General features: G+C 38.4%; 1 long non-coding RNA gene across 1 annotated transcript; it reads right to left on the reverse strand.

The window, feature by feature from the left end:
• Window positions 1-13,168: 13,168 nt before the first annotated feature.
• Window positions 13,169-14,701, reverse strand: LOC121042097 (uncharacterized). The gene is made up of 2 exons (XR_005795968.1): window positions 14,525-14,701; window positions 13,169-13,493 (listed from the first exon to the last, which is right to left on the reverse strand). It is a non-coding gene; the product is annotated as an uncharacterized LOC121042097 (long non-coding RNA).
• Between the last annotated feature and the right edge of the window lie 1,796 nt (window positions 14,702-16,497).

Genomic DNA, 16,497 nt, shown 5'->3' on the forward strand with positions numbered 1-16,497 from the left:
AGAAGTACCTGTCTCATAATCTCCAATCACAAAGAACTTTCGAAGTTAATTAATTCCTGACTTTTATGATCAAGTGCAAGGTAAAAGAACTGGGACAAGTAGGATATATGGAAAGTTTTGCTTGTACGTCTGGGAAGGAGAAAATTCGGAGCTTTCCAGTGGTGTCAGGTGACAAGTCCCTAAGGGAACAGCTTACCCTCTTCCTCCCAAGGTACTGCCCTACCCTGAGGTGAGCACTGGAGAGCTGTCAGCATGCAAGCCAGACAGGTCTGTGCAAGGGGATGATCTCCTACAATCCTCAGTCTAGAACTGCTTATGAAACGAATGAAGTGTTTCTGCAGAGAAGGCTACTTAAGGCTTTTTCCCTTATTCAATAATCAAAGTGAGTAGTGCCAACCTTTGATAAGAACAATAAATGATAGTGAGGAGGGATGGCACACTAAATAAAGAGAAAGAAAGACAACCCCCAAGTGGAAAACATTCTGTAGCCAGCCTACTTTCATTGGTCCGTTTTATCCTCCCAAATGCTCTGACAAAAATCAAGAACTACATCAACCTTAGGTGACATACGCTTTTTCATTCAGACATTTTCTTCCTCTACATTTCCTGGACTCACTCAGGAAAGGCAAAGCCAATTGTGTGTGTGTGTGTGAGTGTGTGTGTGTGTGTGTGTGTGTGTGTGTGTATATATATATATATATATATATATAGTGTTTTGATATTTGTGTGTTTCTGGATCCAATGGCTACAATCAGCATTCCAATCATTTAAAAATGCCATTTGGGCACTGAGATGTGTTTCTAGGAAAATACTATAAAGATCTGAATTATCAAGTTAAGTATTCCCAAAACATATTTAGGCAAACAAAGCTGCCAAAAAAGATTTTCAAGACCAAATCTCTTTATTTATTTTTGAGCCGGCAGCTTAAAATATTTTTGAATGCTAGAATGCTGGAAGTTTAGACAAGATGCTAAATAATGCTGAGTTTACAATCTGAGAAAAAGCATCCACTTACTTCTTTTAGGGAAGGTGTGGGGGAGGGGTGACCATTTCTGACTTCTGGACACATTGAGAACTAATAGGAAAGTGTGCTTCTTGAAAGGAGATTTTTCACATTGGTTCGGTCTTAGAGAAAAATAATATTTATTTTCAACTCACTTGGCTTAAGGTTTCCTTCCTTTACTTTCAGCCTTTAAACACACCAGCGCAATTTTCCCTGCAATGGGGGCTGGGGCATGTAAGGACAAGGTGTTGGTATTGGATTTAAATATGGCTTTTTTGTTCAGCACGTTAGAAAGTTGTGCTGCTGAGTCCAAAGTTTGGTTCCTGCGTGGAGCTTCGGCCTTCCCTGTTCCTTGTCTTTATTAAATTTTTTTTCAACGTTTTTTATTTATTTTTGGGACAGAGAGAGACAGAGCATGAACGGGGGAGGGGCAGAGAGAGAGGGAGACACAGAATCGGAAACAGGCTCCAGGCTCTGAGCCATCAGCCCAGAGCCTGACGCGGGGCTCGAACTCACGGACCGCGAGATCGTGACCTGGCTGAAGTCGGACGCTTAACCGACTGCGCCACCCAGGCGCCCCCTGTTCCTTGTCTTTAAAGAAGACCCGAAAGGAAGCAGAAGCTGGACAAATAAAGTTTGATTGGAGAAGGACGCTATGGAATTCCAAATTAAAAGCTGTTGTTGCCTTGAGTGTGACATGGTGGTAGGAAGACCAGAGTGGGCCAAGGACAGCACCAAATACCTGAAGGTGGTATCAGAAGAGGAGAGATGGACCACAAAGGCCAGGAGAAGGGGCATAGTGACTGCATGACGTTTGTCTAAGGTGGTTGCTGAGGCCGGATCAGCACAAACCCATTCTTGTTCCTAAGTCAACAACTTAGAGGGTTATGGGACAGGAGCATCAGCTTGGGAATCAAAATGTATTTGTTATACAGCAAGATTGCTGGGTGTGAAGACAAGAAATCAAATGCTTATCCAGGTACGCAGGCCACTGCTCTAGTTTTGAAAAAAATCTACAGTGTAGAATAAGCCACTTGGGGTTATAATCACAGCACCATGATGTCTTCTCCAGATGGCTCTGCTGTGCAGCAGCTGGTCATGAATTCAGGCCAGAGTTACTCTAGGTCTATTCCATCCCCAGTCCACGAGGACAGATTATACATATTCTAAATCTTGTTCAAGAGAGCATGTTTTAAGCAGTATTTTGTTTCTTGGTTTATCACCATTAGAGAGAAAAATAGAATAGAGAGAAGTACAATGCAGCCTGGATCCCCAAAGTGTGAGAAGATGCAGCCCTGACATTCATATATTTAAATCAAGTTACCTCCAGGAATTATAAAAGAGAAAAATAAAATCATTCTAGAAGGATATGTACCCAAGGTAGTATTTATTTATGCATATATTTTCTGTGAATGTCTTCAAGTATGTGTTTTCTAAAAAATATAAATTTTACCAAGAATTTAGAAAATGATCTCCAATTAATTGGCACTAAGGAATGTAAGCTTCAGATTGGTAATTTAGATTCCAACCCTGGGACTTCATGTTCTATGAAATCTGTTAGAAAACAAAAAGGCATTTTTTAAGCTTTTATTTGTTTTGTAATTTTGAAAACACTTTTTTAGGGCAAGAGACTGCTTGGTTCAGTCTAGATAAGCAAATACCCTAATTAATAAAATTACCTTCTCACTATAATATTTCTTGTCCTATTTGTCCTCATCATTTTGAAAGAATGGAAGCCAGCATTTAAAAGCCAATGTAAACACCACAAGTCAATGGAGTTATTCAGAAAGAGCTTCTGGTCACTTCTAAAGGTGTAGCATTTTTTAAAGTTTTCATTTAGTCTGCCTGTTACAAGCAATTTAAAACTTTCTTATTCTTCTTTATGTGGAGTCACAGCTTCTGACTAAATACCTTTTTTTTTAAACCAAAAGTACATTTAATTAATGAACAGCTTAATTGAAAATATAGCTTCACAGTATACTTAGGAACCACTAGGCAGAAATGATATAATCTGGTTTAGGAAGAAAACATTTGCCTAGCCTTTAACGGCTTTCTTTACTAACTATATTTACAGTTTGTATTTTTTTTCATTAAAGGTAATTAAGACAGGTTTCAAGCTTTCCCTTTATATTTGTGTATATTTTATACAGAATATGTATGCATATTATTATATATCATACCTTACATATGTATGTATATATGTATAATGTATATAATTATATAATATATATAATTTATAGAATAATAAGAACTATTAGAAATGAAGAACTGATAGTAGAAATGAATAGTTCAACAGAATACTGAGAAGATACAGTCTTCTTCAGAATAAAGAAAAAAAAAAAACCCACCAGAGTGATGACACAGTAAGAAAGAGTTATGCTAACACGAGACTTATTTTTTGTAACACAACGCTCCATTTTTTTCTTTTTTTGTAATCCACAGTGAAACAAATGACAAATATGACTTGTGATTTTTGCCAACCTCCAAAACTGGGCCAAACTTTATGATGTGAACCAGACTTTATGAATAAGAAACTAGAAACTTTGGAACACTGGCATAAAGACAATGCATATTTATGTCTAGAGAAATAAAGCACATCACATAAAAATGATCAGGTTCAGAATGAGAGAGAATTCTCAAGGCGGCACCAGAAGCTAAGAGAAAGTGAAGTAATGCCTTCAAAATCTTGAAGGAAAGTGATTTTCATACCTAGCCAAACTGGTAATCAAATATAAGAAAATGAATACATTTCCAATCTAAAAAATCAATTATCCTATCTACACCTTTTCTTAGGAAGAGGGTCTATTCCACCAATATATGAGTTAAAAACAAAAAAGACAGACATGTGATATAGGAGGTCCAATGTGGGAAAAAGGCAAAGGGACTGCCAGCCTGATCCTTATTTCTGTCTTTTCTTGAAAACTTGTGCGATCAAACCACAGAAGTCATGCATTCCAACATGGCTACATTTGGCTAAAGCAGAGTAGTGGCATAGTCTTTCCAATTTGCCACAGCTCACATACTTCTTGCTGTCTCTTATACCCGACCCATTTCATTCATTTATGTGATTTCCCATCCTTGTAGGCAGCTGGGTTTAAAACTCCTGTTCCAAACCCTACCTTCTACACTACAACTGTACTGGTACAGCCTGCTTAAAGTTTATAGCATGATGGCTTCTTTTTTGCTATCATTAATGGCCTTTACACAGAAGTCTTCCTTCTTACATTTCTGTGTTGGTTGAATCTGGGGCCACTTAAATGAGATTCCTGTTCTCTGAGAGGTAGTGTACCTCCTATTATCTCTGGACCATCATCCCACAAATTTCTGTCAAAGCAGTTATGGTTGTATACCCTTTTGCTTCTGCCACTGAACTTGATCCAAGAATGCTAATTTTGCCCTCTGTAAATGTTTGATTTTGTGGCTCTATTTAAATAGTGGTTTGTGGCTATTCCTTGATTTCACTTTGACTTCCATTAAGGAACTGGACTTTTACCAGTCATTACAGGGATGTAGAGTGTGTGACAGAAGAGGCACTGAGCTGGTGACTAGGAGACATGAGTGTTTTTCCTTTGCTACTTAGTAGATGTGTGACTTTGGGAACTGTTGCAACCTTTCTGAGATATACAATTGGGAAAAATTTTTTTTTCATGGGTTTAATGCTTTATAATTTTCCGTGCAATTTCCTGTATATTATCTCATGCAATGCCACCATTTTATAAATGAGGAACAGTCAGAAAGATGTGATTTGCCTTGGATCATGGGACTAGTCCATAAATGAGCACTGAATATTGATCTTGTTTCTCAAGTGCTTTAACCAAATAATAATTTGGTCGGTGGCATGTTGGTCAGTCTTTGGTAGGTTCCATTTTCCTCCTTTCACTCAGTGAGAGGCTTGCCTAAGTAGAAATATGCCTGGTCATGCTGAGAAGTAGAAAATAATATTTTTTTTTAATCCTGTTTCTATATCCACTGCCATCTTCTGGCTTTTCTGACTGGTTTTGCTCCATGGCCAGAATGCTTAATTGCAAAAGTGACTGGGATCTTGGTCTTCTAGTTTCCAGATCACTTGTTATTCTACCATGCGACATGGCATTTCCCAAAAGACCCTGCCTTCTTTGAGGCACATTTTTACAAGTTTCTGTCTTAAAAGCACATGATCTTTTTTTGTACCAGCCTCAATCCACCCCCAAAATTACATTCACCAACTGAATGAGAAACATTGTGAGGACAGAGCCTTAATTCACCTAGTGTTTGTGTCTTCCATTTTTCTTGGTCAATTTCATAGTCTGGACCTTATAAGGGTTCACTCTATCATCAATGGTTGAACAATTAGTTAATAACATACACATACTCTAATCTCTGAATTAATTATATACAGGTAATCATAAAATTTATCATCCAAATTTGGACCCTTTGGAGAAAAGAAGTGGCATTACTCTCTTAAACAACATGTGTAAATTGGGACAATGGTTCTCTCCATTATATAAAGAATTTGCATAGTACCTGATACATAGGAAGTGTTCAATAAATGGTAACCTTTAAAAGGAATTGTATTAAAAGAAGTGAAAGCATTGACAATTTAATAAAGAGTAAACTTAAGAGTGGTTCCCTTAATGTGGCAACTAGGTGGCTTAGTCGGTTGACTGTCTGACTTCAGCTCAGGTTATGATCTCATGTTTCATGAGTTCAAGCCCCACGTTGGGCTCTGTGCTGCCAGCTTAGAGCCTGGAACCTGCCTCGGATTCTGTGTGTCCCTCTTTCTCTCCCTTCCCCTGCTCCCACTCTGTCTCTGTCTCTCAAAAATAAACAAACATTTAAAAAAGAGAGTGGTTCCCTCAAATAATAACACAGAACAATGGGTTGCTAGTGAAAAAAAAGTTTTCTTTCTTGCATGGGTGTTGAATTTGAAGTCTACTAGACTTCCCACCTAGGAATCAAAGTGGGATAGTAAAGAATTTTTTAAAGGCAAACATACAGGTGGAGATATTTTCTAAGCAGATGAACTTGGGAGATAAAGAGCCAGGGCCACAACAAAATAATCATTATACTAGCAGGGATAGTGGAAATACCTTAAAATAAAATAACAGAATTCAGAGAAGGTTCTATTTGTTTTTCAGGTTCCTTTGTTATTATTTAATTCTTACTTCATGAAGTTGACAATATTTTTAAAGTAGTTCGTCCCAAGTGACATCCCAGGATTAGAAGACATGGCTCCCAATTTCCAATGCCATCTCCCGAGGAACATAACTTACTTTTTTACTGATGCTCTATAGGATTATCTGTAATTCTGGGCTGCATTTGCAGGCTATCATTTTCCTGGGGAGCAGGCGTGCTGAGAGGCAATCCATCTTACTCCCTTCCTTCCAACTTGAGACTTGACCCTCGATCGCTGAGGTCTGATCTCTAATGTTTCAGCACCAGCTGCAACCCAATCCGTCAGTGAGCACAGCTGAGCTAAATTAATCTAATTTTTTTAGCCTTTGCACCCCAGATATCAATCTCCTGGGCAGTTAGTGCTCCCTGAGCCAGCCATGGATTCCACAACTGCTTATCACTGCCCCCTTTGTACTTCAGCCCCCAAGCTGCAAACAGCCTTGTGGGCACCACCGAGCTACACAAACATTTGTCCCCACAGCCGACTAGCTTCCTCAGGCCAGTGCGCCTAATGAGCTGGCCGTTGCCCGTAAATCAAGTCAAGCATACACAGTTCGGGCTTTCATCAGGTGAGCCCCGTTCAGCAATGCCTTTGAAGGAGAGGCCCCTGTGGGCTGCAGAGGCTGTACGCTGCCCAGATAAACACCCCATCTCAAAGATGTTGTTCTGTTTTGCAGACAGCCTTGTCGTTAGTGGGAGGAAGCGTGCTGGGTTGCCAAGTACCAGGAGCAGACTGATGTGACTTGGGAGCCAAGGAAAAGAAACACACACGCATATACACACACACATACACACACACACTCACACACCCTCCCGAAGAGCCCAACTGGAGAGATGAGGAAAACACAAGGGGTGAAAATCTCATACACCATTCTCTCACCCCCAGATGTGCCCATTACCGGACAGTCAGTGTAGATGTGGTACATGTGGCTTGGATGAGACCTGTCATGAGGACCTCCAACCGTGCTTCTGACCCACGGACGGCCAGCTTGGGGACCCTCTGCCTCCAGTGCCCTCCCATCCTTTCCTCCCTCAAGCCTCTCCAGGCTCCTGTGCATGTTCAGTGCCTTCTCTGCAATTTCCCTTGTCTAAAATGTTCCACTAATTAGCTTCTGTTCCCACAACAAGACAAAATTTGTATATGATGATTTCTTATGCTTTTAGGGCAAACCATTTTTTATACTGGTTTAGAATGTCTCTCCATTTAGTATTAGCAAGTGATCAGTAAATTCTGTAGTGATTTTTCAAAATTCCTTTAGAATTGTTGAATTTTATTCATTAATAATGATAATATTAATACAGACACCATTCCAGAGGCCAAGGATATAGTGATGAACAAACCAAACACCTGTATTCTATGGGGGGTGGGGGGAGACAATCAACAAGAAAGCAAATAAATATAGGATGCAATTTCAAGTAGTAATCAGTGCTATAAATAAAATTTAAGTGGGAGAGGGGATAAAGAGAGATGGTGGGGCTGATGACAGTGAGGTGATTTCAATGAGGCATCAGGCATGGGCCCTGGAGACATCATGTTTAAATTGAAGTTCATTTGAGGTGAGGAAAAAGATATCTGTAGGTATGGGTAAGAACACTCAGGTAGAAGAAAACACAAAGGTCCCACAATGGGACCTGGGGGAGAAGAACAGGAAGGTTGAGTCACAGGCAGAGGAACTCGGTGTAGGACATGGGGTCAGAGAGGCAGGCAGGAGCTGTGCCAACATGAGAGGTAAGGGGAGGGAGTAAGCATGGTATATATCACTTCCAAGAAGGGCATGATATCTCTTATCTCCTTTAGCCCTCATATAACCCCACAGAGATAGTATTAGTATCCTCTTTGTAGTTCTACAAACTAGGGCTCACAGTAGCCAGGTGGCTTGCTGTAGTTCCCAGAGATGGTAAGTGGCAGAATCCAGAGCTCAGTTCGAAACTCCTACTTGACCCACAGAGTTTCTGTGGATTTAAGCCCCAACCTTAAATAGATGACAGTTTTGTTAGGGTGGCAACATTTACTCTGATGAAAAATGTGAAAACAGAAAACAGAATTTATGCTAATCTGGATTGTACAGTGATGGCAGTGGCTACTTTATCTTTGTTGTTGTTCCTTTGGAGCAACGACGCTCCCGCTTTCCCACAGCCTTGTGGTAGATATAAAGACTGAGCAAATGGGATCAGGGGGATTGCTGCTGAAATCAGGTATAGTGCAGCCACATGTAATACTAGGGGATGTTAAAGTCAGTCTTGTCCAAACTTTAGCCATTTGAAAAGCATCTTGACTTTTTTGCCATATTCTTGCACTATTATTTATCTAATATTTCCTTCAAATTGACTCAACTTTTTTCTTAAATAAATTGGTCTATAAAGGAAATTTTGTATTTATATTAGCAACATAAAGCCAGTATAATTTGCATAAAAAGAAAGTATGTATCAATAAATTAAATCAATGTTTACCTCCATTTTGTCTAAACTATCCAGAGTCCCCTTATCAATGTGGGGCAAAGCTGTGGGCAACCTGAATTATCTCTTCCTATTTCAACAACATCAAAAAAGGGTGACAGCTAAGTATCCCTGTGTCAAATAGTTAATGCTTTGTCCGTGTACTTTATATCATTTTCCATAACTATACTTTTGGAATTTAGCAAGGTGTACTTTGCTGCCTTTTTCATTTATGCCAAATATCAGCTTTAAATCCTGCACAATAATGGTCGTCAAGTGCCACAGTATGAGACACTGCAATCGTGTGGTATGCTTTCTTCTATCTCTGTTGGTTTTAGCACAATTGCTCAAGAAAAGTTCTGGAACTCAGTAATTAAAAAAAGTTTACTACTGAAATCATCTTCCTCCACCTTCCTCCTTCCATACTCCTTTTAAAAGCCCCTACCTCTGGCTTCCTCAGTTTTCCTATTTTGAAGCCACAGAGCTATCTGTGGATGTGGAGAGGTGAAGGAAGGTATAGATCAAAGGGGGGGGGGGAGACAAATTAAGTAGTTTTATTTTGTATTTGTTCACATCTATGTCCTTTCCTCTTTATTTCCATTGTCCCCATCTTAATTCAAGTCCTGATGACTTCTCAAATTATTCCAAAAGACCTTCAGATGAATCTCTCACTGTTGCCTTTTCTCCCGGTCTACCCCGTAGCTGCCAACATGAAGTAACAACACCAACATATCACTCTCTTGTTTTTAAAACATTCATTAATTTCCCACTGTCTGCTGAGATAAAAACCTGCCTTCTCTCTTAGACATTCAAAGTCTTCCACTATATTCTCCAGTCTACTTTTATCTCACCCTTCCATACTCCATTCTCATGTACACTGGATGCCCTGAATCAAATAATCCCTGTAATAATAATTCAATAATCATCTTGAGTCTTTATATTGTTCTCATATAATTCCCTCCATATCACCTTTAACTCTCAAAATCCCACCCATGTCTTAAGGCTCATTCCAACTACTCTCTTCTCTAATGCGTCCATATGTATTCAGATGGATACAGGGATATAAGGCCTGCATTCTTCACCTTGTGTCAAGTTTCACTACATGTTATAAAGCAGATTTTTTTTTTTAAATTAGGGAAAGGAGGTCAGTTGTACACACATTAGTTCTACTGTCATAACACTATTACATAGGAGAGTGGTGTGTTTAGTCATCTCCAAATCCCTTGTTTGGCCTGAGAGAGGATAGGTAACAAGAATCTGAATAGTTAGGTTTTGTTTTTACTAGGAGAGAAGTCAGTGGTTGATAGAGAGTAAAATTTCACTGTTTGAGGAACTGGAGAAAGTCACTGGCCTCATTATGAACTCTCCTGAGAAAAGACAAGAAATGGATTTCATTGGCCCCTGTTGCACTACTCCATTAATCACCTCTGCTGTCAAATATTATTTCCTTTTGTCAGATTTACAGAGACTCTCATTAGAGACTTTCTAACGACAACTCTTTCCTTGTATATACTTCTTATGACCATGAGACCCTCAATAATAATAAATAAATAAACAAATATTTCACTATCTTGAGATTGTCATCTATATGGAGAGACTCATGTAAGTGATAAACATTTTCTTTTTCTTTTAAAAAATGTTTATTTATTTTGAGAGAGAAAGAGAGAGAGAGAGAGAGAGAGAGAGAGAGAGAGAGAGAGAGGAAGTGCACAAGTGGGGGAGGGGCAGAGAGAGAAAGGGAGACAGAGAGAATCCTAAACAGGCTCTATGCTGTTGGCACAGAGCCCACAGGGGGCTCCATCTCAAGAACTGTGAGACCATGACTTGAGCCGAAATCAAGAGATGCTTAACCAACTGAGCCAACCAGGTGCCCCAGTGATAAACAAGGGAAAGAATTGCCTATGTTTCTCTGAAGTATGCCCCAGCCTGGATGCATGTGACCATTGTGACCATTGTGACCATCAGTCAACCTTGTCATGTGCCCACAGCAGTAAGATGAGAAAAGACTGACAGGTATGGAGGTTGCTGTGAGGAAAACCAAGGACTCATATGCTACTTGAATTGCATTATCAGAGGCTGAAGAGATTTGACTTCTCTTAATAAGGTCCTAGGACTAAAACCGGGAGTTCAAGAAATATGAATGTCATTGTATATTAAAAAAGAAAGTATGTTAAACACAGTTCTAATAATTAGGAAATACTTCTAAGGCCCATATTTAATACTTTGATTCTAATACAAAAAAACACAATCAGTTGTGCTAGTCATAACATGCATACATGTAAGAGTGTGGAATTATCATTATTGGAATCATTAGTAGGAAAGATTTGCTGAACATACCACGTGTGGTATAATACAGGCATGACATTACTTATCACTGTACCCATTAGATAAAAGGCACATTTGGAATTTTAGAGATAAAACACATGGAAGCACACATAGGGATGTATTCTCCCACTACAAAAATTGGCCAGTTGATTGACTGGAATGTCATGGATATCAATGTAGCCCTTAGACAGAAGCTAAGGTATCAAGAGGCTTCTGTGACCTGTCGTTGTGCTCTCCCAAGCTTTGTCCTCCCTCCTATCAGAACTTCCCTTCCATTCCAGTCATGTCTATTTGTCCCCTAGAAAGTGGTTTTTCTCTGCCAGTGCTAGGGGAGAGTCACTGGGTGCTTTCAGACAGAATCCCTTCCTGCCCCCTGCCTCCCATCCTCAATGCATGTGGCACTTCTGGCAGGAACCAGCTCTACCAGTTCTTGCTCAGACCTTCTGGATGCCTGTCAAAGACCATTTGTGACAGGACTTGAGAAGAGTAACAAAGCAGCTTTCCCTTCAAACCCTCGGAAGAATGTGAAAACCAGAGTGGGGACACATAGGCTCTTTGTAACATCAGGTACGCAGTGTCAGCTGCCTTCTCTGGCCGGCAGGGCTAAGTGACAGAATACAATGAAATGCTCAATGGGGCTGCATCGGGCTAGTTAGGACAGAGGATGCATTTTATTAAAGAAAGTAACATTGTGCCTCCTGCCAAACTGAGGTAATTTCCTTCCCTTTTCTATACTTCCCAGCATTCCAGATTTATACATTTTTACAGTGTTTGCCAGAGCTCACCTGAAGAAAGCTCTTCTCAAATAAAAAACTTAAAGAAATATTTTTGTTCAGGGCCCAGACCCATAAAGAATAACTACCACAAGCTTAAAAAATCCCAACCTAATTTTACAACTAATTACTTAAACAAACCAAATAAACAGACCAGGTTTGTCTCACTGAAAAGAAGACTACAAGCATATAACCTGCCCCGGAGTTTGGTAGAGTCAAATAACAGGACTCCTCACCCCACACCATCTTCTCATTGGCCTTACAGTCAGTCAATTCTTTTGTCTCTGAAACCAAGATGCTTGTACATTTCAATACATATGTTTCATCATCCAACCAAAAACATGATCACTTTTCAGTTACTAGAATTGCTTAGGATATGTATAGATAAAGTCAGATCTTTCTTGTTAATGACATACGAGTCAACAAGAACTTTAATTTGATTCTGGATGTTCTCCTAAAATTCAGTAAGGGAACACATTCCTTTCAGGCAAATTGTCTGATCAAGAGCAACAAACATGACCAAATGATAATTAACGTGTGGCTTGGGAGAGTTAGCATTTCTCCCAGGGTTACTCTGGTGATGCAAAGGACCTGAGTGCTGGAGGATACAAAGGGATGGGGCTGTTACACTCATATCTATCATATACTGGGCCCTTTGATGGGAGTTTCACATACATAACCTCACTTAGTCTCTCCACACACAATAAAACTAGCTCGTATTACAATTTAGGAACCCGAGGCTGAAAGAGATAGCCCTGAATTCCCAAAGCTAAAAATTGATCCAATATGTAGTAATACTACTGTCTATTTTATCAATCTAGTATAAAATGTTCAGTTAATTCAATTCAATATGCATTCATTTTTATATTCCCTGGAGCCTAAAATATATATGATACTCTCTCATAAGAAGTCACAGGAAGGTGAAGTTCATTCATTTATCTACACATCGTACACTATAATTAATGAATAATCTCAGTACTACTGTGAAGAAGGTCCTATATTGTTACAGAAGAGAATAATTCGTTCTATAATGAGTGAAAGGTGTTGTGTTGAATTTAAAGCAGTGGCCTCAATCTTTTCAATGTGAAGACCTCCCTTATTTGTCAGAAAGATTTGGGTGCCCCATGATAGTAACTGAGAATTAGCTGAGAGATTACCTATCCACCATAACTTGATAACCATGTGATACAATTTTTTGTTTCAATAACCCCATTTACTGATATTGGCAAAACGTTAATACATATATCTGATATAACACAGTGCCTAGAAAGAGTACAGACACGTGGCCTTAAAAGCACTCTCCACCAAAGCATCCATGACCCACAGGCTGAGAACCATTGTTTCAAAGATCAACAAAGAAGGAAAATGTGTGGAATTAGGAAGCACTGATTTGCAGAGAGCTTTGGAGTCCTCTCCAAAGCAGTTCTAAGGAGATATGTGCCTTAAAAAATAAAAGACAAAGGGGGCTCGCTTGGGATTGATTTAGAGAAGTTATTTTATGGAGTTAATTTCCTGGCAGCCTGTATGACTTTCCTGAGTCTCCTGTGACAAATTGCTACAAATCAGGAGGCTTCAAAGAACAGAAATTCATTCTCTTCCAGTCTAAAGATCAGAAGTCTGAAATCAAGGTGTCGGAGGGGCCGTGTTCCCTCCAAAGGCTCAAAATGAGAATGTTTCCTGGTCTGTTCCAGCTTCTGGTGGCTCCGGGTTTTCCATGGCTTGTGGCTGCAACACTTCACATGGCTCCAACTTCATATGGTCTTTTCTGCTTTATCAGTGTCTTCTTCTTAGTCTCCTGTCACCTGTCATTGGATTGAGGTGAGTCCAGATAACCCACAATGATCTCATATTGAGATTTTATTTTTTTTTATTTTTATTTTTTTTTAATTTTTTTTCAACGTTTATTTATTTTTGGGACAGAGAGAGACAGAGTATGAACGGGGGAGGAGCAGAGAGAGAGGGAGACACAGAATCGGAAACAGGCTCCAGGCTCTGAGCCATCAGCCCAGAGCCTGATGCGGGGCTCGAACTCACGGACCGCGAGATCGTGACCTGGCTGAAGTCGGACGCTTAACCGACTGCGCCACCCAGGCGCCCCTCACCTTGAGATTTTAAATTACATGTGCAAACAACTTTTTTTCCCCCAGTAAAGTCACACTCCCAAGTTCTAGGAGTTAGGATATGGACATATCGTTTTTGGGGGACCACCATTCAACCTGCTACACAGCCCAACCCCTCACTTATGGCTCCTGGTTTAGTCCAAGGAAAACAATGATGTCAAGAGGGTTAGAAAGTGGTGACTTGTGAATTAGGAATGACACAGGGGACCAAGTTCAGGTGTGCTAGTGATCACTAAGACATCTCAGTTCATCCGGCAGCTACTTTCTAAGGCCTAAAGAAAGGCTCCTTACCTAGAAATGCACTTTAAAACATGACATAATTTTAGTTGCTTTTTAAAAAATTATAATAATAATTCATGGCCATTAAATATTCTTGAAAATATTTTTAAAAATCACAGAAAGATAAGTGAAAATAAAACAAGTTACTCCACAACTTAGAAAAAGATAAATTCTGGAATGTTTCCCACCTCTGCTCTCCCTTACTTAATCCCTCACCACTAATATTAGACTTCATCAATTAGACTCCACTTATTTAAATGAAGTTAAATTAAGTTTAGTTTTTAACATGCTAATTTTAAAAATAATAACATTTTAATATATAATGACATTAACATCTATTTATGAGGAGTCAAGATTTATAAATTCTGATTTATAAAATAATATTTGTATTTTCTGTAAAATGGAATAACATTTTTTCATAAAGCATTCCATACCTTGATCGTGTCTTCATTATAATGTTGCTCTCTACTCATATATATGAGAGTATATATAATCATTTAGTCATTACCATAGTACTGAGAGCTAGGCAGATTTTTAACAAATGAAAATAAAGAGTAAAAAGAATAACTCAATCTGTAGACAATACAGCTAGCAAGTCATAGACCTCGGGTTGGAGCCCAGACCATATAACCTCAAAGGCATTAAGCCATCTGGCTTCTGGGAATAATATTCTGGGGTTTTTGATATTTGTTTTTCCCAGGCAATGTACAGATAAATTCTCACATGACTTACTTTATTCTCTTTAGATGCTTACATGCATACATTCTGACTTTACATGCATTCTCTCCTTTTAATTTTTTGATCTAGTTTACAAAGTAGAATTTTTCATTCTAATTTTATAGCAAAACAAACAATTCTTCCCAACCCTCATAACCCTGGAGATGCTAGGGAGAAATGACACTGTGAGATTGCCAGTTAGGCACCCAGTATACCAAAACAACATGCAAGTGCTTGTTTCTCTTTTGTTTTTCCTTCTCTCTCCCAATATTTCCCAAATGGTGGCCTATGTAGCTAATTCCACACTAGTCTCAGAGGAAGTATAAAGTAACTGAGTACTGACTTAAAAAAACATTTGATAAAAACATGTCATAGAGATATTCAACATGCATTCTATAAACATGGCATTATTTCATTTAAAATCAAATTTTTTCAGGATATAGCATGTGTAGTTGGTGAAACTAATAACTGACATCCAATAAGAGGAGGAATCAGAAATGCTGTTGTGGTTCATTTTACACACAAAATTTGTAATGTATATGTTATATATTAATAATACAAGTAATATGTTAATACAACTAATATTATTAATAATATATTGTTATATATACTATATATTAATGATATACAATTTGTTATGTAATGCTTTTCTGTCCTTTATACAGGCTTTGTTTTCTACCAAATGTTAGAGTATGGACATTTCTTCATGTGTCTAATGTTAAAGAACTGTATACATGACTCCTCACATTTCCTTTTATATAATTACTATTTTTTATTTATACATTTTCCTATTGCTGAGCATTTAGGCCATGTTTTTGTGGGGTTTTTTTGCCATTATAAACAATGCAGAAGAGGACTTTTTTGTACTAATCTTTGTCACCATCTCTGATTAGTTCCTTGGCATAGATTCTCATAAGTAGATCTATTGCATCAAAAATCATAATCATTTTACAGCTCTTAGAAAAAGTTGCATTTTGCTTTCTATAAAGAGTTTATCAATTGACATTTCTAACACCTCTTATCTTCCATATCCTTGCAAGATCAGAGTATTATCTTGTTTGTTAAGTGATTGCTACTCTTATAGGAAGGAAGTGATACTTAGTTTTACTCAGTATTTTTTATTATTATTGTAAAAGGACATTTTTAAAAATAACCGTTCCTTAGTCTTTTACATTTCCTCTTATGATTTGTTCATGTTCTTTGTGATGTTTTCTACTGGGATCTAAATGCCTTACTGATTGGAACTCTCTCCTCCGTAGATAGGCAGGGTGCTGTTTTAATACAGAAATATGTTTTCACAAGGAAACAATTCTCCATTTTTCCATGATGATGAAATGTTGCCTTCACTGCATTTGATTTTCTCATGACATTTTGTGAGTAAACATCTTATGAATGACAGAGGCCCCAAAAGGCAATACTATGATGTGGACTGTTGTTGATAATTTGAAAAAGACAATAAGTATCTTAGCCATCTTGAGTTCATCTCGAAATAGTGTAAATAAATACTTCTTCCAAAGATATTAATCCCGACAAATATTTTCCAATATTTTAGGCATTTCTTTTTTTAAACTAACTTTAGAGCACTAAATTTTAGATGGTTATTTAACGGAAGAACATTTTCCTATGTGTTCTATGTGTTTCCTCTAAAATTCTGAGTGAGCCTTTCACCTTCTGGGTATAGTAACAAGGA

Source organism: Herpailurus yagouaroundi, unplaced genomic scaffold (genome assembly GCF_014898765.1).
Source record: "Herpailurus yagouaroundi ecotype Mexico unplaced genomic scaffold, PumYag 184, whole genome shotgun sequence".
In the NCBI taxonomy this organism is placed as follows: Eukaryota; Metazoa; Chordata; class Mammalia; order Carnivora; family Felidae; genus Herpailurus; species Herpailurus yagouaroundi.